Consider the following 22707-nt stretch of genomic DNA (forward strand, 5'->3'; position numbering starts at 1 on the left):
TGCAGACTTTTAAAATGCTTTGTATGAATGATGCAGCAAATGTAAATGTTGCAGTCTTGCAAATGATGCACATGTGCCTGTTCCCTCGTATGGGGTATGCTCTTCACACATACAAAAGCAAAGAATTGATGCAAGAATGTTGCTGTTTCCCTTCACATTGACAGTACTAACAATTAAAAGTAAACGCTTCTGCTTTATGCCCAACATATCAGAAGCTCACTGTGCTTTTTGTTTTTCTCCCCTGTATTGAAACTCTATTGTTATGGTTTTTTAAAAGCAATGTGTAGGTATTTTGATAATGGAACATTTTAAGTACTTTGAAAGGGTTGTCTGTAACCTGGAACATTGCTTTTTAAAAGCCTAAAGCACTAACAATATGATATAACTTTGTTTTGTGTGGTTTCTTTTTCTGCTACGTCCCATTACTCTTCTCTGAGGTGAGTAACATTGGTCCTGAATTGACTAGCAGCATGACAGAAATGAAGGAAACAAGATAGCTTCCCAGCTGTGGTTTCAGCACAGCAGTGCTTGGGATGAAATGAGTAAGGGAAGAGTATCCTGCCGGCTTTCCACTCTCCCTTGCCCAGTTGTAAGCCCAGAGCTGGTCTGGCTCAATGCAGAGTTACAAGCTGCTTTAATTTCTGTTGATTGACACTGACCCTTGGGGCTGCCAAGCATGCAGGGGGCTGTAGGCGTACTCCATTCCCAGGGTTAATGTGCATATTTCACTTAAAGCAATCTGCTCTGGCAGAAGCATAAGGTTGCCATATTACTGGCACTGTGAAACCCATTGACTCCCTGGGACAGCAGATCTCCTTGGCCCATGGGTAAGCCATCCATGTAGCCACTCCAGATAAAGACTCTGTTTTCCACTGTAAATTGATTTGCGCCTGGCTTTTCCTATTTTTGTGCGTTTGAAAGCAACTCTGAGCTACCAAGCCAGAAATGGCCCACTCAGCATGATGTTTGAAAACACAACAATCAACCTGGCCCTGCCTCTCAAGCCCTTGAGAGTCGTTAAAGTAAAAGACGCAGTGCATGGGCTATCAGTGTCCTAACAAAGTGGCAGTCAGGTGAGGTTTGGCAGGGAGGGAGACAGGAGGAAGGCCCTCACAAATTCCACCACCTCTGATTTATGACACCTTTGATGGCTACATGCAAGAAGCATCAGTTAGTGAATTATTCCAGGTAGCCTGACTGGTGGAGGGAGTCTCTCTGCCCCCACAGGGCAGGATTTACAGCTCATGCTGTTCAGCGCTAACAGTCGCAGGTAAATCTGAGACTGGAGCTGTGAGCCCCTCTGCTAAAAAACCAGCTCCCCAGGCCCTGGATCAGCACATGCCATGGAGCCCCTGTAAGCCCCAGCAGCCCCTCAGGGATACCCCAGGCCCCAGCTCACACCCTTGCAGGTTTGCTCTTTTGTCCACTCCTGCAGAATAGCAGATTACAACGGACGGTTTCCCTCTATCTGCCTCAGGCGTATGTGAATCACAGAGCCAAACGTGCACTACCAGACAGGGAAAAAAGATATTAAATCACTTCCTTCTTATAATGTGTCATGGTTACATCTAGAATGATACGCTGCAGAGCGCTTGAGCCCACGGTCCTTTTTTAAGTATGTTAAACTGCGCCACGTCATGTAGTTTATTGCACACTCAGCGTGTCTACCCAGAAGTGATTTTCTAGTGCTAGCGACAATTTTTTACCTGCTCGTCAGGCATAGGGCTTTACTATGCCCAATGAATCAATATTGTTCCTACTGAGAAGCAGGCAGGAAGCCTCCACGGCTGTTGAAGCATTCCCAGTCAGCTCAAGCCATTATCTCTGAAGACTTTCTGACTACATTTGCATAAAGTGATTTCTTCCCTCTTATTTCTCCTTGGGTTATTTTTGTATTTCACTCCTAGATATTAATAGGATCCTTTCCATGCCCTGGGAGCAACTCAGGAAGCTTGAGGACAGCAAGCTTCCACTTTCCTGGTTGTCCTCAGTGGATTTACCTGGCCAGTGTTATGAAAATGAATGAGAAGCTTTAGTGTAAATACAAGATTCTGGATGCACACATTCTTTGCATTCAATGGAAGAAAACAGCTGTCAATACCTATAGAGCTGTGAACAAGTACTAATCTTCAGAGCTCTTATAATCTCCAGAAGCAAAGCTGGAAGAGGGGGGGGCATGTGAGAACCAAGAGGAGATATATGGAAACAAGAAGGCAAATCTGAGGCAGAGAGAGCTGACATTTTCTACTTGTGGTTCCCACCATGCATGCAGGGAGTTAAGGCAAAAAGAATTATAATTTCTCCCCACATTTGTCCTAGAGCAATCTGTGTCCTGGATTGTGGTGTCTGCTTACTAGTAGAAAAAACAACTGAGTTGCAGTTTCATTGTAAAGTGTATCAAGAGAAAAGACACAGCACAAAGTAACAAAGTTAAATGGTTGTCACGTATGTGGTAAATCATGAAGTGACACCAGCCAACAGTTAGCTACAGCTGGCCTAAAGGACTCATAGCTTGAATAGGGAAAGAATGCAGGTACTGATATGCCAAATTACCACCATCAGCATGATGGTGAAGCAGAGTTAAACTGCTTTTTCAGAGGGGCTGCCTTGCATGATGCATTCATAAGGTGATGTGATCTGACAAGTTAGTGAGTGCTTCGATCCTCCTCTACTGGTGGAGACTTTCTTCCTGCTTCTCAGCAGAGACGGCATTGATTTGCTGAGCTCAGAATAACCCTGTGGGTGAGAGCTGTTGTGCTTTCATACACAGCACCTGTCTGAGACATGTCTGTCCCAGACATCATTTTGGGAGAGAAAACCCTTCTCACTCAGGCTGGAATCCAGTATGGTCAGAGACGTCTTGGGCTAGAAAAGGGAAAGAGGAACAAAGCAGGTCATAACGTGAAGATGCGCAGAGCTAAACCATAAGTACACAACAACTGTCATGGTATGTGAAGCTAACCCACAGTGTTGCAGGGCACGGCATTACAACTTTCGGAATCAGCATCAGGCAGCGCTGACTAGTATGTATCATAGGCAGCTGCCTAGGTCATGGCTAGCTAGAGGTGGTGAACTGGGACATTAAATGAATAATACACAATTCCCTTTGCACCCCGAATGGCTCTTCATAGCAGGAGGCTAGGTAGGGCACAATTAGAGGAGAGACCCTCTTCTCAGCTGCCCAGACACCTTGGACATGTGTGTCTCAAAAAATCAGTTAGGTTAACTGGGTAACTCTTCTGCAGTTCAAGCGCCATCTGTTACAAAGAGTTTGAAGATAATGGACAAAAACTGGAGCTGAATGAAAATAATTTGGCTGGCAGAATACCACTGAATGGGTTTGTCCCAAGACACTGAGGTTTGTTCAGAAAGGAAAGTGCGCAATTTCTTCTTCTCCAGCACATTGCCCTACCAGCCCAGAGCACTGCAGATTCATTCCTCTTTTAATTTGCACTGATCTATGTCAAATCACGAGGAGCACTTCACTAGAATATAATACGAACAACTGTTTGACTGGAAAAGTATATTCTCCAACTCTAATAGACAATTCTAGCTAAGCATCAAGTATCATCTGGCAGACATGGCATGTGAAACTACCATATGGTGAGGATCCATCTCGATAAAGCACTATGCTCCAAGTTCTGCACTGGCGTGTGAAAAAATATCTTCCTGTCCTGAGGACAGGCAGTAGACCCCTATATGAAAAGAAGCGTGGACCATAATACGTAGTTTGATTTCACAACTGTCAAATTGTGAGCAACAAGTAAACAGCATTCTAACCAATCCTTGTTTCATCTCTAAGGATTTCTTAAAATGTTTTTTTTTTTTGTTCTGCAGAGAGTTAACATGGATCTTGTGTGGAAAGAAGCAGGTGGAATATGAGTGTGTGTACACAAGCATATGCGCATGGTGCTCATAGGTTGGGGGTTTGACAGCAATGGGGTCTATTTATATGGGGACAAGGAAAATATGTTTTCTTTGCTCCCTTCAGGAGCAAATGAGCAGTGAGTGGGTGGGAGACGTAGGGAGCGCATCTGTCTCTAATCATCTATGTGCTGGGTGGCTGAGGGAGTATGCTGAGAGGGATGCTGCTGCTTCCACAGCCCAGCATATATGTGTTGTGCTGCACTTCTGAGGCAAAGTGCCCATAGTGTATCTCCTGCCATGGCTTGTCCATTTTTCCTAGGCTGGGGCTGGGAAAAGTGCATGGTCCAGCCACCTACATAATCACAAGGATTGCAATGACAAAGATTCAAAATCAGAAGTATACAAGAAGCCAACAACCTGATATACTTTTTCTTGATTTATTACTAAACTTGTCTTACTATTGCACCCCAACAGACACTACTGATCCCATACCCTACACTCCTAAATCCACAACACTCTTTCACTCCCAAATGAATAAATTCTTTTTAAAAAGAGGATGGACTTCAGCAGCGCCGATGGGCTACCGATAACTACCTCAGTGGAGAAACTGTCCTATAAGGCTTTGTAATCCATAGGGGCAGGTGGGAAAGTTGGAAAGTGCTCTGGAGATCCATCACTTGCAGCAATATGAATACTTGAGACAGCAAAAGACTACCTGGAAAGAAGAGCATAAGCAAAGAGAAGGAGCAATATACCTGAATAAGCAAGGATAGGTAGGCAAAAATGCAATGCAGGGGAACTCCCAAGTGTCTGAATGTACAGAGAAAGGAAGATGAATTTTGCTTAGGCAAATACGTACTCTTCAGCTAGAGTAATTCACATTGAAGGAAAAAGATCAAAGAAAACCAGTGAAATTAGTCAGCTGAATTTTAATATGCTACTGAGTAAAGACTAAGGAAACTCCTACAGATGACAGTAGAAACACTTTCTAGAGATCAAAGTTTAGCTAGAGATAAAAGACAGAACAACAAACTAACGTTTTGTAATTTCCTCCCTACCCCTGATAACATTCTCCATGTGTTAGTTATGAAGAGACCAGCAGGCCTTTTTTGGGGAGAGAACATGTTAGATGCATCTTTGATGGGGTTCCTTAAATTTCAGAAAGCATTCCAGTTGCAGTGGTCCCTGGCAAGTTTGCTATCAATTTCAACAGCATCAGAATTGGGTACATGGTAAATTCAACAATGAAAATAAACCAGACACTTTTAGTTCCTTATGGTGTGTCCCAAATAGCTTATAAAACACAAATGCTTCCTCAGTCATTAGGGATGAACAGGTCCCCTGGCACCCTAAATAGAATGCAAAGTGTGGATCAAAATGGGTAATAAATTGAATTAATGTGCCAAAGACATAGGCTGATGTCAAACTGATGTTAAGGGACTGACTTATATTGAACTTCTCCTTGGAGACAGCAACATAGAGAAATGGTTAGTGCTCCATTTCTAGCACAGCTACCAAGCAGTTTGTTGCCATGCTACTGTATCTAGGTGGCACCTAACTGGTGCACATAAAGGAAAATCCTGGTTCTCAGAGTCAGTCCTTGGCTGGGATGCTAGCAGGAGCCTCACATACATCAGCTGAGCGAGCTGTCTTCGTCTAGTTGTGACCTGGACCAGAGGAAGCTGAGGTCATGCCACACAGCACTATCTCCCCCTCACCATGGCACACTCCTGTGATGACTACTTCACTCTCTGCATTTGCACTGTAGGAGAGAGTGTGGAGCTGAGCCATGTGCTAGATGCCTTTCACATCCCTCTGTGCCTGAACTCTCATTTTCTGTAGAAGAACTGAACCCATTTAGCATATAAATATGCCTCTGGGGAAACAAAATGGAAGGTGGGATTTGCCAGATGAAACTTTACAACAGCAAGTTTAAAGGATGCTGGGAAACCTTTTGAAAGGGAAGGTAGTAAACAGCTGAAAATGGAGAAAATCACATCATGGAAACAAACCAGAGAGGTAGAAAACAAAAACAACTAAATGGTTGGATGAGTGAAGGTTAAGAAAAGGTTCCAGTTGAGTTAGATGAAAGGAATGGAAGTAGTCAATAGACTCTCCTTCATCTGGAGCTCGCCCTTTTTCTCTGTATTTCCCTAAATCAGGCAAAAAGTTGTAGATGTCCCAGTGGTGGAGATATGCAAGGCTGGGGGCACATCTCCTGACACAATGAGAACCACACCCATGTCTGCAGTGAACTTTCAAACTTTCAAATCTAGAAAGTCTAAAACCTGCACTAACCATTTTTTCCCCAAGCAAACATGCATTTTTATGGCTTTAGCAGTTACTCTTCACACTGAAGAAATTACACAAAATGCTGCAGATATTGAGCAGCTCACAGGTTAGGCTGCACTTCCAGATGCTCACATGCTTTCCAGGCCCTCAGTGTTTTGGGAGTAGCATTGTGGCTGGATGCCACACTGCAATCCACTACACCACAAGCACTTGACTAAAAATGACAATGGTGCTTTTCTATGGGCTTTGTGAACAATGATCAGAAACACCCTTTACCACCAGCCCCTCTCTGGCATTTTGTGGGTCAGCTCGAGCTCAGCCTGAGCGATGCCAATGCCAAACCTCCCCAGGAGTTTCTCCACTATCAACTGTGTAGTGCATACGGCCTAACATGGAAAGAAGAAACACCACAGAAAGGTAATCCATGAAAGGAAAATTAAGCTTGGCTTGACTCCTTACACAAGAAAACACAGTTCTCCCCCTGGTATGGGCTGGTCAATATTTGCAGTTAGAAAGAGACATGCTCTCCAGGAGGTGTGAGAAAAGCAGTGAGCCCGGCAGGGCAAAAGCATTAACAGGGCTGCTGCCTTCACCCTGCCTGAGGAGAGCAAGCCAGAGGAGGAGCCCAAATTCAGTCATTGTAGGTGCTTTTGCAGGAGCTAGAAACTGCTGACCCCATAAAACACCATCAACTGCATATGACAGCTGCTGCTGCCTCTTCTCACCTTCTCTGTAACGTAACGCCCTGGAGTGACAAGCTGACTAGACAAAAGATCCAGAAGGGAGTGATTTCTGAGCATTCAGAAAAGTCTGACACCTCACCATTATCATCTCAATAAAATGTAGCAGAAAAAAGAATTAAAAAGCCCCCAGGGCCTCCACAGCTACTTTATTAAGCGGCCAGAAAAGCTGCTGCCCTGGAGAGTGCATCCTCATGCCCCGGAGCGTGTCAGGGCCGAGGCGTGAGGGCAGGTGCACAGCTGCCATGCAGCACGGCTCCCCTCCGCAGCCGTGGGGGAACCTTGGCAGTTTTACAGGCCTGTTTTACACAATCTTTACAAATCCAGTGAGCAAGGGGGCGGTGGGGCCCAAGGTCAGCATGAGGGTCCTGCTGGCAGGGACAGGGATGGCCCCCGGGGCGAGGCCAGTGAGGCCTCTGCTTTCCTGCCACCAGGCCCTGGCCTGTGGCGCCGCCATCTTGGATTCCACCCCAGCCCCAGCAGCGTACAAATGTTTTCTGTTGTGCTCATGGGCACAGTCTCGGACAAATCTTTGGGTGTCATCCTAGACAAAAAGCTTAAGCTACTTGCAGCAACCCATGCTGTCTCAGAGAGCTTGGACAGGAGCAGTGCAGCCCATCTGGCTGGCCACGTGAAGGCAAAGACAAGCTGTTAAGATGGAGGCTCTGAGCTCTGCCTGCAGGGCTGGGGTGAGCAGAGGGCATGGCCCAGCGGCAGATTACTTATAAGCACACAACTTCTAACAAATACATTATCTAACCTACAGAAAATATATTGCAGCTATGGCAGCATTAAAATCCCTTTACATTTACCTGGCCACCTCTTAAAAATGTGTTGAAAGTAATACCTACCAGTGAAGGTCACAGTATCATTAAGAGGGAATGAGTCTACATTTCAGTTGGGAAAGAGGACTTGGGGAAGTCCTGGAGAAGAAAGTCATCCTGATCTTGCCAACCTGCAGTAACCAAGTACAGTGCAGATCCAGCCAGGAACAGTGCAAAAAAGACCTTCACCCCACAGTGGGCTGAGGACAGCTGACATGGATTGATTTAAGTAATATGCTATTAAAAGCCCTTCTGAATGATTGCAAGCTATTATGTGGCTTCAGACTTAAGCACTTTTAAAATGCATATTGTTTAATTGACACATCATTATAGCTCCTTTCTAGCCATTACTGTTGCTCTTATTGTGACAATCTGAATACATAGTTGTCATTATGCTAGTAACTATACAGATAACACATACAAGAAAAGGAACGGAGAAGCTACCATTCATGGCATAGAAATGGCATCTCAGCCTTAATGATACCAGTACAATTTGTGCTGCTGCAATGCATGTCACCTTAATCCATAGCTGAGCGACTACAGGGATGCATATTCCTAGCATGATGTTAGTAACAATTCTTACCACTTCCAGAAATGCACTGGTGCTATACCACTGCATATATCAAGGCAATGGTTACAGTTTGCTTCTATACTTCCCACCCATATTCTCTAATCTTTCTGTCTGGGTCCCAGTATCAACTGTGAAAGTAGAGGACATCAGAGGACATACTACTACTACATTATGACCCACTGAAGAGAGGAAGGCACAGCTATATTTAAATCAATGTTCCATAGAGAGTGTTCTGCGTTGGCAAATAAGTCCTTATACATTTACCTGTCGTAAGATTGCCATATATTAACATGGTAATGATGATACATTTCAGCAATTTTTTTCTTCCTTTGCTGATCACATATTCCTAATTCCTTTTTAGCTTGACTGTCCTTAGTGTGCAAATTCTAATTTGCAAGCTTAAAATACAAACTCTGTTTGTGAAGATAAGATTTTGTAAATATTATATCTCCCCTGGAAAGGAGGAAATTATTTTATGTTCTCTTAAATAAATTATTTAGATAATATCAAGTCTGCTCCAGGTTAAAATTTTTGAGATGTAAATGCGTTTTAATTTGCCATACTTATACCAAGTATATTATAAACATTTGTGCTATTTTTGGTATTTTAGAAGTTGGTATATTTCAACAATACTCAAAGTAAAAGAGATATTGCAGTTAGAAAAGCAATATTAGATCATAGAAAGGGAAAAGTAAAAAAAAAATAATTAAACATCTTAAAACCAGATATTCAGGCTGCAGCTATCCTGAAGGGCACATGCTCTGAGAGTGATCCCATCCTGCCCCCAAGCTGCCCAGCTCAGAGGACCAGCTGCTGCAATACACCCTGCCCATTCAGGGGGTTTCCCTCCAATGGAAACCAAACAACAGGGCATAGCACAGAAAAAGGAATGGTGTCCACACCTCGTATGCACATTTCAGCCTGGCTTGCTGTCAGGATGTTGTGAAGACATTCACCCAGGCAGAGCAGACTGGGTGATGGGAAGTGGTAGCAGGTTGAACTGTTCTGAATGCTAAACTTGTGCCTTCCATGCTAGGCAGCTTGATGGTGTGCACCGAGAGTAACAAATACTGAATTACTGAGTTTGTTTCAGCTGTCTATCAGAGAATAGGAGCAGGGAAAGAATGAGGGAATGCCCCAGAAGGAGACGAAAATGGATGGAAGTTTTGCTCCAGTATGGTAATGACAAGGGGAGATAAGATGAGGAAGGTTTAGAGCTAGAGGAGCAAAAATACTCCAGTTAGGAGGACTGGGGAAATATCTAGAAGATAGAAGGCTGCCACTGAGCTCCACAGTAGCTGGGAGCCAAGAGCAGCTGCTTCGCATATGGACAAGAGCCCAGCACAGCAAGACATGGGAGATCCTGGCTTCTCTGACCTGAGACTGCAGCATCAGGGAGAAGCTAGCAGCATCTCCTACAAGAGCATTATCCTGCAATGATGAGAAGCAGTGGCTTTGCTGAGTTCCTGGCTCAGCTGGAGCAAGAAAGGGCCAGCTGAATCTGGCAAATCAACAAATGGTTACAGAACTGGTGCCACAGCCAGGGGTTTGGCTGCTGAAACCATGGGACTTGCTTTGAGAAACCTGGTCTACTGGGGGGTGATGAAGTCCATCTGTCAGAGATGGGGAAGACCATCTTCCATCATAGGCTTGCCAAGCTGGTGAAGAGGGCTTTAAACGTAAGTTTCTGTGGGAAGAGAACCTCAATCCATCCCACTCCTACCAGTTTGATGCCAATGCCAGTAATAGATGGCCAGAGCCTGGAGAGGGATCACAGGTCAGCAGGAGAGCACCAGAAGAGCAGCACAAAGGAATTCCAGCCACTCCAGCCAGTAAGTCAGCTTCATCAGGGGCCCAGCTTAAGTACCACTAGGCAAATGCATGTAGCATGGATAATAAACAAAAGGAGTTAGAAATGTGCACACACCTGCAGGGCTATGATCTTATTGGCATCACAGAGACATGGTGGGATGGCTCCTACAATGGGATTGTTAGAATGGAAGGACACAGGCTTTTTATGAAGGACAGGCAGGGGAGATGAAGAGGGGGTGTTGTCCTCTATGTTAATAACCAGCTAGAGTGCATGGAGCTCCATCTGGAGATGGATGAGGAGCTGACCAAGAGCTTATGGGTCAGGATTAAAGGGAGGGCAGGGACAGGTGACATAATAGTGGGGGTCTGCTACAGGCCACCTGACCAGGAGGGCCGAGCAGATGAGGCCCTTTATAGACAGACAGGAACAGCCTCACGTTCACAAACCCTGGTCCTCAGGGGGGACTTCAGCCATCCCAGTATCAGTTGGAGGGACAACACAGCAGGGCATAAGCAAACCAGGAGGTTCCTGGAATGCATTAATAATTCCCCTCTTCAAGTGATAGAGGAGCCAACGAGGAGAGGTGCTATGCTGGACCTTGTTCTCACCAACAAGCATGACCAGCAGGTTGAGGGAGGTGATTCTCCCCCTCTACTCTGCTCTCATGAGACCCCACTTGGAATACTGTTTTCAGTTGTGGGGACTCATCATAAGAAAGACATAGAACTGTTAGAGCAAGTCCAGAGGACGGCCATGAAGATGATCAGAGGGTTGGAGCACCTCTCCTATGAAGACAGACTGGGGGAGCTGGGGTTGTTCAGCCTGGAGAAGAGAAGGGTCCGGGGAGACCTTATAGCAGCCTTCCAGTATGCAAAGGGAGCTGACAAGAAAACTGGGGAGGGACTTTTTACAAGGGCATGTAGTGATAGGACGAGGGGTAATGGCTTTAAACTGAAAGAGGATAGATTCAGATTAGATGTAAGGAAGAAGTTCTTTACTGTGAGGGTGGTGAGGCACTGGAACAGGTTGCCCAAAGAAGTTGTGGACGCCCCATCCCTGGAAGTGTTCAAGGCCAGTTTGGATGGGGCTTTGAGCAACCTGGTCTAGTGGAAGGTGTCCCTGCCCATGGCAGGGGGGTTGGAACTAGGTGATCTTTAAGGTCCTAAGGTCCTTTCCAACCGAAACCATTCTATGAGTCTATGATTCTAAGAAAGCCAGGTCTGTCTGGCTCTCACAGCACCGAGATATTGCCAGTCAGCTGTTTGGTAGTGTCTTGCTTCCTTGAGAGCCAGAGGTTTTTGGATAACAGCTGCCAGTGAGTTCCAAGCATGATATTGTCCCTCTGAGCACCAGCATCTCACAGTTACTGTTGAGCCCTAATTCAGGAGGAACTTCCATCTAGGAAGTCCTAGCTTTTGCTGGAAAGATACCGCTGGGATCCAAGCTGCCTTGCAAACGTGAGAGTATGCTGAGTAAGCTGGACTGTGTGTATTATTTTGGACTGTGTGTATTATTGCCATGGAGGAGACCACTGGATTAGCCAGTGCAGTTGTCAATGGCCATGGGCCCGACCTTTCTCTAGAACTGGCTGCAAAGTGGTGCTGGAGTGGCTGCAAAGGGTGCAGAAATACACAGCTGGCAAGGCAGGCAGCAGGGGCACTGCAGAGCCAGCAGTGAGATCAGCATAGGCTGCAGCGCAGTCACAGCCTGAAGGTGTGTGGATGGGAGTCCTTTCCTTCGATGGGGAGATGTTCCCATTTTTAAAGCTAAGGTAAGGATGTGGGCAAGCACTGCCTGAAGATTTTGCCAGAGCACGACTGCCCAACTTCTGTTGGAGAATGAAGAGGAAACCTGGAAAAGTGAATATTTCTGTAGAAAAGACACAGCAGTAAATAGCTTGATCAAAAACATTGGGATAGGTCATGACCTACATTAAAGGCGAATTGATTTCAGGGGCTATGAGATTATTTCCATTCTGTGCAACAAGGAAGTTTTGTGCTCTGGTGTGGCAGTCTGCACTGCCTGCAGAGGTCTCTGTGAGCAATTTTTCATCCAATCAGAAAAATAATTTCTTCTGAATATGGCTGCCTAACACTGCCTTGAGTGGAAGTGCCCATCTTTAAGAAACTTTTGTTGGAAATTCAGTATATGTTTGCAGTAAGCAGTGGTTCTAAAATAATAAAAATAATTAGTGCATTTTATGAACTAATCATCTGTAAAAGGACCTTGAATGCCAACTTTAATAAGAACTGAATTTTTATGGTTATGTTATATAAACCTTGAAAACAGAAGTTTATATACTGGAAATGCTGACAAGCCCTGAGCTACAGTGCTATGACCAGCTAATTGAATTCATATTACACTGCATTCAGGGAATCAATAAGTATTAGAAGCAAAGGGCACCACCTTAAAAGGCCAGTGGGCACTTCATGCAAGGGGGAGTTCTTGTGGTGAAAACATAGCTGTGAAACATTGTAGGAACATGTGCCAGGCACCTGCAAGAGAATCACCTCTGAAACACTCAGTATACTAAGGACATGCTGAGCCAAGCCCTAAGCAAACACCATCATTTATATTTTTTTCCTGATTTAGGATGATAAACAGTTTGATGTGCCAGCCTCAAAAATTGCTGGGTCCCAAGATCTTAAGCTAAGCCAAGCAATACTCTTGGACACCAGTATCTTAACTGGGGTGTGAACATGCCAGAGAGCAACTGGAGAGGGGAACTTATTTATAGCAGCAGCAGGCTGTTACATACTGGTGTAACAAGACTGACTAGTGACTTGTTACTTACTCATGCATGAAAACGACACCTTATGGTACACAGGCTGCTGCTCAGTAATAACCCCAAGGGCAACCAGCTGGTGGAGAAACAACCCAAGCACCTTCTCATGGGGAGCAATATCCACCTTGACGTGATGGCTGCTCTCACCCCTGAACTGGGATCCAGGTTCCCTGCAGCTAGGCTGCCTGCTGGGACACGGACCGAGGTGCGTCATCAGAGAAGCTGGTGCCAGACCTGTGTTAAATACAGTTACTTGCCCTTCTGAGAGGAAGCTATGTTAATTCTTAACAAAAAGCCCACTGAAGTTGTTTTAACATCACTTTGTGCGGTTTTTTTCATAGCTAAATGCTGTCCCATATTGCTTCTAGTGGTGGGGTCAGATCAGGACACAGTGAGATTATCTGTGTGTGTGTGTGAATTTTTCATGCTGGCAGAGGAAGAGGGAGGGAGAGAGGGAGAAGTAGGAATGAGAAACTATAACCATCAATGAAATACCATGCATGCTCCAGGAACCCCAGGGAAAAGGATTTGTGCCTTCTGCTCATTTTACTGTTAGCAGCTACCTTTTCTGTAAAACACTGAATCTTGCTCACGTTTACATAGTGGATCCAGAAAAGTACTTAAGCATGTGCCTAACTGCAAGCATGTGAAAGTTTCCAGTACAGCTACTCACATTCACATATAAGGATGTTCTCAAAAGATTGATTGGATGGCAATCTAGGAGACGAAGGAGCTTTAAAAGATCTTACAGGTCAGACTCCCTTCAGCATTACCTGGTGTGTGCCGCTGGGCCATTTTTAAGGGTTTAGTGCTTAGTCTGTGACTGCTCGCCTTGCTTGTGACAGTTCATCTGAGCTGCCCTACTGAATGGTTTTATGCCTCTGGGTTGTTTGTAATCGCTTTGCTTTGATTGTTCATTATTTGTTTGATGTCTTGGCAAGTAAAGTCACTTTTTTTTTTCTTTTTTTTTTTTAATGCTCTCTGCCAGGTGGCTGAGTTGTGTAAAAAATGAAAAATACAAACCCAGCATATTTCTGGTATTTTTAAAAAGCATTCACAAATTTTTAGAAAACTCAGTCTTATCCCCTCCTCTGCCCTGTCAGGCCAAAATAATCCAGACAAACAAACCCTCTTGTGATAGAATAAGTGATAACTTTAGGATTAGCAGACGTACCTACTAGCATGCAGTAGTCAGAAGACTATATGAGAATAAAACCCAAAGGGAATCCTTAAGTATTCAGACTAGGGGAATTCGTTTGGACAGCTACCCACATAGACAAAGTAAGCAGCTGCCTCCAGCAGCAGACTTCGGGAGAATCAAACTGGCCATAGTTTTTCCTCTGCCTGTGGCACAGCCGTGCAAATTCAGACTGCTGCTGCTGCTGAGAGAGCACAAGGGGCTGGGATGCCTGAGGAGACCAGCAGCACGGGGGGAGGCAAAGGGCAACAGTGCTGACCCCATCTCTTCCCTGGCAGTAGAAGACTGACCCTGCAGGGCTTCCTCTCGCTTCCTGGGCTCAGCCCCATCCCATCTCCTCTCCCTCTGGCCTCGTGGCCCACGTTTCCTGCTACAGTAACTTTGGCTTTTTTCCCTTGGAATCCCTGCAGCTAAAAGACAATATAATCTTTCTCTTTGGGAGTCATTCTGCCTCCATCACAAGTTTTACCCAGAGCCAGACCCTTTGAATTTTGTAAGCCATGTAGTCCTTGCAGGGCAGAGTGGGAAGATGACAAGGTTTATCCTCTCCCTAAAGGGTAATCAGAAGTAAAACAGGAGACAAAACCAGCAACCCTGCATTGGACGCTGTTTTCTCCCCGGTGTTTCTGAAGAAAGAGGAGAGCTAGAGGGGGAGGAGGGATAGGGGCCTAGGAGTGAGAAAGGAGATAGAGGAAAGGAGAAGTTTTGGCATGTTGTCTTGCCAAAACGTGCAGTACAGATGGGAAGACACAGATGGAGCATTTCTACTGATAGTTCAAGAAATCAAACATGCAGGCAGTTGCAGCAATTTCCTTGTATCACTGTAGTGTAACGTTCTGTAGCAGCAGCTCTTAAAGAAACAGGCTGTCACTTCAGCAACGCTTTGGGAGCCTGCACAAGAATACAAACAGTCACCCTAAAAATCTGCTGCAACAACTCTTGCCTGGCACAATAAGTTGAGATATTTTGTTTCAGCTCACATTATGTTTGCTGGCCCATCTGCAAGCACATAGGAACTAAACCATGCTCCTTAACTTAGAAAGCTAGATTTGCCTATGGCACAGTGGCAAACCAGCAGATGTGTGGAAGCAGATCTCTGTCTTCCTTTGTGCTCAGGTGCAGCAGAAGTCTGAAAACAAGAATAAATGTTGCATGCAGTAGTGACGTTGGCATGCAAGCAGGGAGGAAAGAAAGGGATCCAGAGAAATGCCGTAAAGAATTCTGCAGGTACTATATGTCAAGTCGCCTTATTAGAAGCACTGAAATGACTGAACAGTCCCTGAAGCACAATTGCTGTAAAGACCTGCCAAGAGTTTCCAGTCTAATTAGCCTTTAAGAGAGTCAGCAGGAGGCCTTGATATCTTCTCTGTTGTGAAGAGATCTGTGACTGGATACTCCTTTGTCTCTGTGGGAAAGTGGGTGCTCCCACTCCTAGTCTCCTGGTTTCCACAGGGTCACAGCCCTCTATCACTTCTGCAGCTGATGGCAGGGCAGGGAAGGCTGGAACAGTGTTCTGGCTCTGACCCACGGCACCATCTCCATGTCCCCAAGGATACCCAAATGGATGCTTTAGAAGATGTTAATGTGGCTAGGAGCCTCCTCTAAGAGCAACTAAGCTGAGAGATGTAGAAATCCCTTCAGTATTTCCCTCCCCATCACTCAAGAGGAAGTTCTTGGGGAAATTTATTTCATTACCTTGTCCTGTTCCGTTTGTCTTCTTTTACTATCGGAGAGCTGACTTAAGACTACTAAGATATATGTTGGGTTCAGCTAATAACAAAAGTATTCCCTATCCATCTGTCTGTCTGTGTTTTTCTGAGGGCAGCTGTCACCATCATATCTAAGAAGAAAAACAGCTTTTGAAAATAACTTCTTTTTCAGATTTTGTGAGTCCCAGCACAGGCATTTTCTTGCCTCTCACATTCTGATTTTTATCCTGCTGCAGTAAGCAAATGGGAGTTGGAGAAGTCATTAATGGCTAATTTAGACTGGCAATTAGGCAAAATCTAATGGGCTGCTCTCAGGTTTAGAAGCTAGTACTGCTAGCTGTAGGCTCTAATTTTAACACTGGCTTTTTCCATGGCCAGGATGAATTCCCTTTGCTTGTGTAAAATGAAGAATTACTATTCTTTATGAAACTACATGCTGTTGAGGTTCATTACTTAGGATTCATAAAATATTTTGGAAAGGAAAGGTAGGAAACATTATTTTGAAATTTTAATGTGTGTCTGAATACCCTCCAACCCCCTACTCTGGTCACTTTAAAATCTCTGTCTTGGGTGAGAGAATTCTGGATCTTAGCAGACTTGCACTATAAATTCAGTAATAGCATTGGTCTAAAAGACACCTTGCTCAATGGAACTGATTAACATGCCGGCATTATATACAGTTACAGTTTTGGCCAACTAGAGACAATGCTGATGTAGAAAAGGTGGAAGTGGTCACCACCTCTGACAAACATCATTTTCCATTGATTCTGTGAGCATTTGGAATCCAACACTGTCGTGGGATATGGTATATTTTGATATGCAATATCAGTGGACTTTTTTCTTTTTCTTACATCATCATCAGCTGCAAGAATGAGGTTAAACCAGCATTATCTTCCATTAAAAAAGACTCTTGAAAAATACCCTTCTTAAGAGTTTGCAAGCACAAACCAAACCTCTCTCAAATAAATGAAAGGCTCGTAACATAGATTTTCACTTAAAAGCTGCAGCTGAAGCTCCAGCCCCTTGAATGAATCTCTCTCCATGAGAAATTCATGTTTAAGGAAATAAAATAGGAGTGATCCTTGCTTTCTTCTCCCTCTTGGCTGAGCAGGGCTCAGTACTCTACTTTGAGATGGAGAGAAGATAAAACCTTCAAAGTTACCATCTTCATTTAACACCCATGACACCAGCCCCAGGGAGACAGCTCTCCCTGGGCGCAACCTCAGAAATCAGTTCTGGGGAGCACTAAATGATGGTGATGCCAATACAGGCACTGTATGCCACTCTACAGTGCCACTTTAACCTACATATTTTGGTCACTGACTCACCCCTATGGCTCAGCTGGCTTTGGTCCTCAGTGCTTTTATTGTCAGGAAGAGATATAGCCTGAGTTAAAAAAGGGACTAGGCTGAGCACTGGAGCAGAAGCACCAGATATCAGGCAGGAAGGTAAATGTTCACTTCTCCTGTTTGGTGATCCAGGGGGAAGATGAAGATGCTGTGTCACATACAAAAATAGTAGATGTCAAATCCTGTGGCTTTGCTAAAGTCTGTTCTTACAGAGGCAGATATGAGAATTCAAGCCTGCCTGGCAAGGACCGTTAAACATCTGACTCAAGCCTAACGTGCCCTTTCAGGAAGAGAGAAGTTTCCCTTCAGGAACTGAAGAGAAATCAGAAATTTTGAAATTAATGTCCCTTTTCCAAATTATAGTTTGCTGCCTGGGTCACTAACACTCACTGTCTGCAGAGACCCCGGGAGGTGAGGAGCAGCTGGGCCATCCAGGCTGGTTCTCTACAGTATGGACGTGGGGAAACGGGGCCAGTGCAGAAGTTCAGAGGTTTTAAAGCCCCAGGAATTACTAAGGATAATGGCAAATGACTGGTGCAACACCAACCAGCAGCTCTACCAAGAGATTCCTTCATTGAGCATGTGAGCTAGCCCTGTTCATCTAGAATTCAATGAGAAGCGGAAATAATGACAAAGCAATTTATGTGAGTGTGGCACTGGTAAAGAGACACTGCCTCAGATAATATGAGTTCCCATTTCGCATATCAGGCCAAAGCCGTGGTGGTATAGGTGACCTTTCTGGCAAGATTTCATTCCTGATGATTGTTCTGAACAAGAGGGCACAGAGAAATGAAAACTGACATAATTTGGAGATATTCGGGCGTTGTTTTCATTTGTTGCTATGCTAATTGTTTTTAGTACCATTGGGGAGTTATTTTATATTTAATGCCATAGAAGAGAATTACTTGTTTTGGCTAATTACATAGTCCTGTGATCACTGGTCTGTTCAACATATTAAATTCCCTGTTTCAAAGTCTTCCTTCTTCAGTGGCTTAATGCAGCTAAGCAGATATGTGACAGATATTTATAAGAAGCATGAAAGTGAATAAAATAGGAGAAGTCAGATAAATTAGGAGTCAGGCGATGTTTCCATCAGCTCTTCAAGAGGGTTCTGCTATGTGAGGAGTTTACTGCCTTGCAGTTTATTTCTAGTTTGTTTCCCCCACACTATTCACTGTTAACTGTGATTAGCCGTTACTGTGGCTAGGTTTATAAGCATGCTAGGTGAAGATTTACTTCAGAGAGCACATCTTCCACATATATTGAATATATCACCCTTATACTGTTGGTAAGAGAGGCATTTTAGATGACACATGAATATTCAAGCCCTCTTTAAAACTGAATTCCTCTGTATACCAGTATTGTATTTCCACTCTTTCAAGGACAGGACTACAAGTTCAAAAGCATTTGTATCGTTGTCTTTCTAAAATAATCGGATGTGTAGATCAGTAGTTTCAGGAATAGACTATTAATTGTATTGCTTTAGGCTCTTCTAGAAGATAAGGATGGTGAGATAAGAACCTAAATATAAAAGAATCTGGTTTCCAGGACAATCATACCAAATCCAATTTATAAGCTGTTAAACATATGAAGGGTAAGATGGAAAAATTCTCAGGAAAATTCAATGGCCTAGGCCCCAAAGCTATTGGCTTTTGTTCTTTGTTGGAGCTTTGAAGGGAAGATATTTTCATGGTTGATACTCATAGATTGTTGTTTACAGCCCAGCAAAGCACACACAGCGTTATGATGGAGATAAACACATCTCATAGATTTTATAAACATTACAGATGTCCCTTTTGCTCCTAGGAATCACACCCTATGAACCATCATGGGACAAAATGCTCTGGCAGTTGATGTTATCTGGCCCTTGGTTTCTAATAGCATAGTCACAGCTATTTATAAAGTACAATAGAATTTTGCCCTACATCCTTGATATAAATGTCAAGTGCCCTGCAGTATTGTGTACTGTTCCTAGAGAAATGATCCATTAAAACCATACATATGAGAGAGCAAGTATTCACAACACTCCAGAAAGAAATTATATTCTCATAGAATAATAGAGAAAATTGGCTGGCTTGCATAGACCATATTGACATGCAGCAAAGCCAGCCTCTTCATTAACTGCCTCCCCATGCTAGAACTAAGGACATCCTGTCTACAAGGGGGACAAACAGGCTTCATTTAGCTTTCTGCCTTAGACCCTTTGTTACAACTAAGCAAGGCTGTGCAGCTGGACAAAACCAAAATGTGTAGAGTACATCAATAACAAGGAATCGAGGCCAATAGAGAGGTGCAAGAATGAGAGAAAAAAAAAAGGCTAGCAGATGCAAATCCTTTAGCTGATCCTCAGGTTGCATGGGGGCAGGGAGGAGAAGTCCTATCTCAAACCCTGAGATACATTGAACAAATACCATAGTGCACATGGGGAAATGAGGGCCTTTTGCAGTTGGGTTTATGCTGTGAAAGTGCCAAATGCCTAACAGTCATGGCCAGACATTTCAGCTTTAAGGACTGTGTGGCAGTCACAGCAAAAAATCTGTCTTGGTCTTTTGCCATTGTTACAGAAATTGTATGTTCAATATTCCCCAAAGTCCCTTCCTTAGGGCGACTAAGCCTCCTTCTAAAGATGGTTCTTCTTCCAGGGCAGGGGAAGCAGAGGACCTCAGCAGAGCTCTCCTTTCTTGTGCCTTCTCCTTTTCTCTGTGCCAGTCCTTCTTTGGACTGTTGCCTATGCTACCCAGGCTTGCCAGGCCCACAGCCTTGGAGCTGGAAATGCATTTTTTAACCTTTTCTTTTCCAGATGTAGTGGCAATTTGTGCTACCCCCAAAGAATTGCAATGAAAACTTCTTATTCCTGTGGAACAAATGTCCCCTGGCATTTCTCATTTTTGAGTATTTGAGAGTATATTTTTCCTTTAATATCCACGTGAATTCACTGTGGTTTGCACAAACGTGATCACCTACAGCAGCTGTCTTACTGACCTATATCTCTCACTAACATCCCATGCCATCTTAATCCTGTCCATCTAGTTGCATTATTCCTGTCTCATATTTCCTGGTCACCAAAGAGTTATCTTTTTCTCTCCTTTTCAAAGTGCATGTTTTCTGGGGCATGGACCATATTTTTGGTCCCTGTTTGTCCAGCACTTAGCACACTGAAGTCCTAGTTTTAGCTGGCTTTCTAAGTGCTGAAGCAATACCAAGAAGAATACCACTAGTGTAATAAACTGATTTATTTACCCCTATATCTTGCCATGATGCCTAGTTATAATAAAATTAATTTATCCAAATCACATTTGGTACCAGCTATCACTCCCTTTCATATGGCAAAGAAACCAACTCAACCCAAAACACTTTGCAACTATATCATTTTTTATTGCTATCACTCCCTTTCATACGGCAAAGAAACCAACTCAGCCCAAAACACTTAGCAACTATACCATTGTTTATTGCACTAGAGAGACTGTATGAATATCCAGATAGATTAAAAACATGTCTAAAATTCACTGCCTTTTCATAATGTTACATTGTAGATTTTTAATCTTCCCTAAGGAAACTAAATTAATTTTTAGGGATACTTTTTTTTTTAAAGTGAAACAGGGATAATAAATAATCCTTTCTAGTACCTCTGGAGATAATTGGCTGGAAAACTAAAGGGTGATAATTGTTAACCAACTTGAGGTCACTCAGCTGAACATTAGCACCACTGAGGCATGCTTCTGAGTAACAAGAACATGCCCTTCAGACAAAGATTAATTAAATGCAAAAGTTGAAAGAGAAGCAGCTGCATTCACAACATAGTATACCTTTCAGAGGATTAGAAGTGCCAGTGTTTTAATAGTAGAGATGAGTTTCCAACTTATCATAGTCTAAGTGTTCCATTGCTTGCATGCATATTTGATAACGAAAGGATTTGTTTGAGAGAAGTTTTAAGGAAAGGAAGGCTATTTAAGTTGCTCAACTTAACTTAAAAGAAAAAAGAAACTACGGAAATAGTTGACTTCTATAATGAAAATATCTCACCAAACTCCACTTTCATTTCTACCAGGCTGCAGTTCCAGCTGGAGAAGACTCTCTTTTCCTTCTCAGCCTGGCCTGGAGGATGCTAGCATCCGCTGCTGCAACTCCTGCTGAATTCAACAGGAGTTTTGCCACTGGGTGTAATGAGAATTTGATTGTGCTTTCTATCAGTATGCTCCTAAAAGGGAGATAATTACTGTATGATGAGAGGCCTGCCAAACAAGATATGGTAGTTTCTTATAGTGGGCTTAAAGGCAGTTGCAAGCCAAATTTAGCCTTATGAATTTCTTATAGGCAAGACACACCCCATGGCTGCTTCTTCTTACACATCCTGCTTAGTCTGTTCAGAGGCTGACTGAGGTCATGCAGAGACACTTTCAGCTGCTTTGCACGCTCTGTGCATAGGGACTATGCTCAAAGGAAACCACCAGTGATTCTTGCCTCAGGAACAATGGAAATGGTCTCTCCTTTTAAGCTCACCCTGTATTCAACAATTTAAAAACACAGCGCTCTCACTCATCCTGGGAGGACATGATTTCTGAAGCTCTTTTCCCTGTTGTTTTCTGACTTTAAACAGATTCTAACTCACAGCCCTCAGCCACAGTAATGAAAATAACTGATCTGGTTAGAAATGGTGCCAAGCAAGTTTCTAGATTTAAGAATATTTGCTTTATAAATCTATTCAGTAGTGGGGGATTAGCACGGCCCCAGATTCAAAGAAGAGAACTCGCTTGTCCACCTGGAGATAACCTCCAGGTGCTCACACTGACCTTCCCCCATTTTCCTGCGCTGGTGCCCTCTGTACACTCAGCTGTAGCCCTCTTTCTGCATTATTTTCCTTTAAACTAAAGTAGGGTGGAAACCAGGTTTGTTTAGGCTCCTACTTTGTGCTCAAGTTTTAGTGAAGCTGAAAGGGCCTAAGACCACCTGTAGGCTGTAGAGTAGATGTGCTTTGTGGCACTCCGTACAGTCTTGATACCTCAATTATCCAGATCTGGGATTTGCCCAAAGTAAACATCAGCTCTCTTTTGGGTTGTGTAGTTCCTGTTTCCTTATGAGTACAGGTGCTTGGGAGAGGAATGAAGGCTGGTTCACCCTACGGAGTCAAGAAGCAGTCAGAAATCCCCACATAGCATCTGCAGAATCCCCCTGGGTCCTACTGCAAAAACATGGTTTGTCCATCTTGATGATAGAGCAGAGTCTTATTTCTCTTTGAAGGAGGCAAAATCCTGCCTTTCTTCCTTAGGTGCCTAGGTTTCAGATGTCTGTAGCAAGCTGCCTGTATCCAATGCCTACTTTTGGTTACTCTGAAGGCCAACACAATGTGGGACTGAAGGCAAAGAGAAATGAATTACAGCCTTTGCTCTCTACACTGGGAGATACCCTCTTTGATTGAGAGGTCTCTCCAAGCCCTGCCCATGAAAAAGGTGTTGGGCAGGAGCAGAGACAGAAAACAGAATCCCCCAAGCTTTGTGCAGAGAGACTTCTGGCCATAAAGCCCTCCCCCATAAGGTATAGAAGTGAAATGTATAGCCTTGT

The sequence above is a fragment of the Haliaeetus albicilla genome, chromosome 6 (genome assembly GCF_947461875.1).
Source record: "Haliaeetus albicilla chromosome 6, bHalAlb1.1, whole genome shotgun sequence".
Classification (NCBI taxonomy): Eukaryota; Metazoa; Chordata; class Aves; order Accipitriformes; family Accipitridae; genus Haliaeetus; species Haliaeetus albicilla.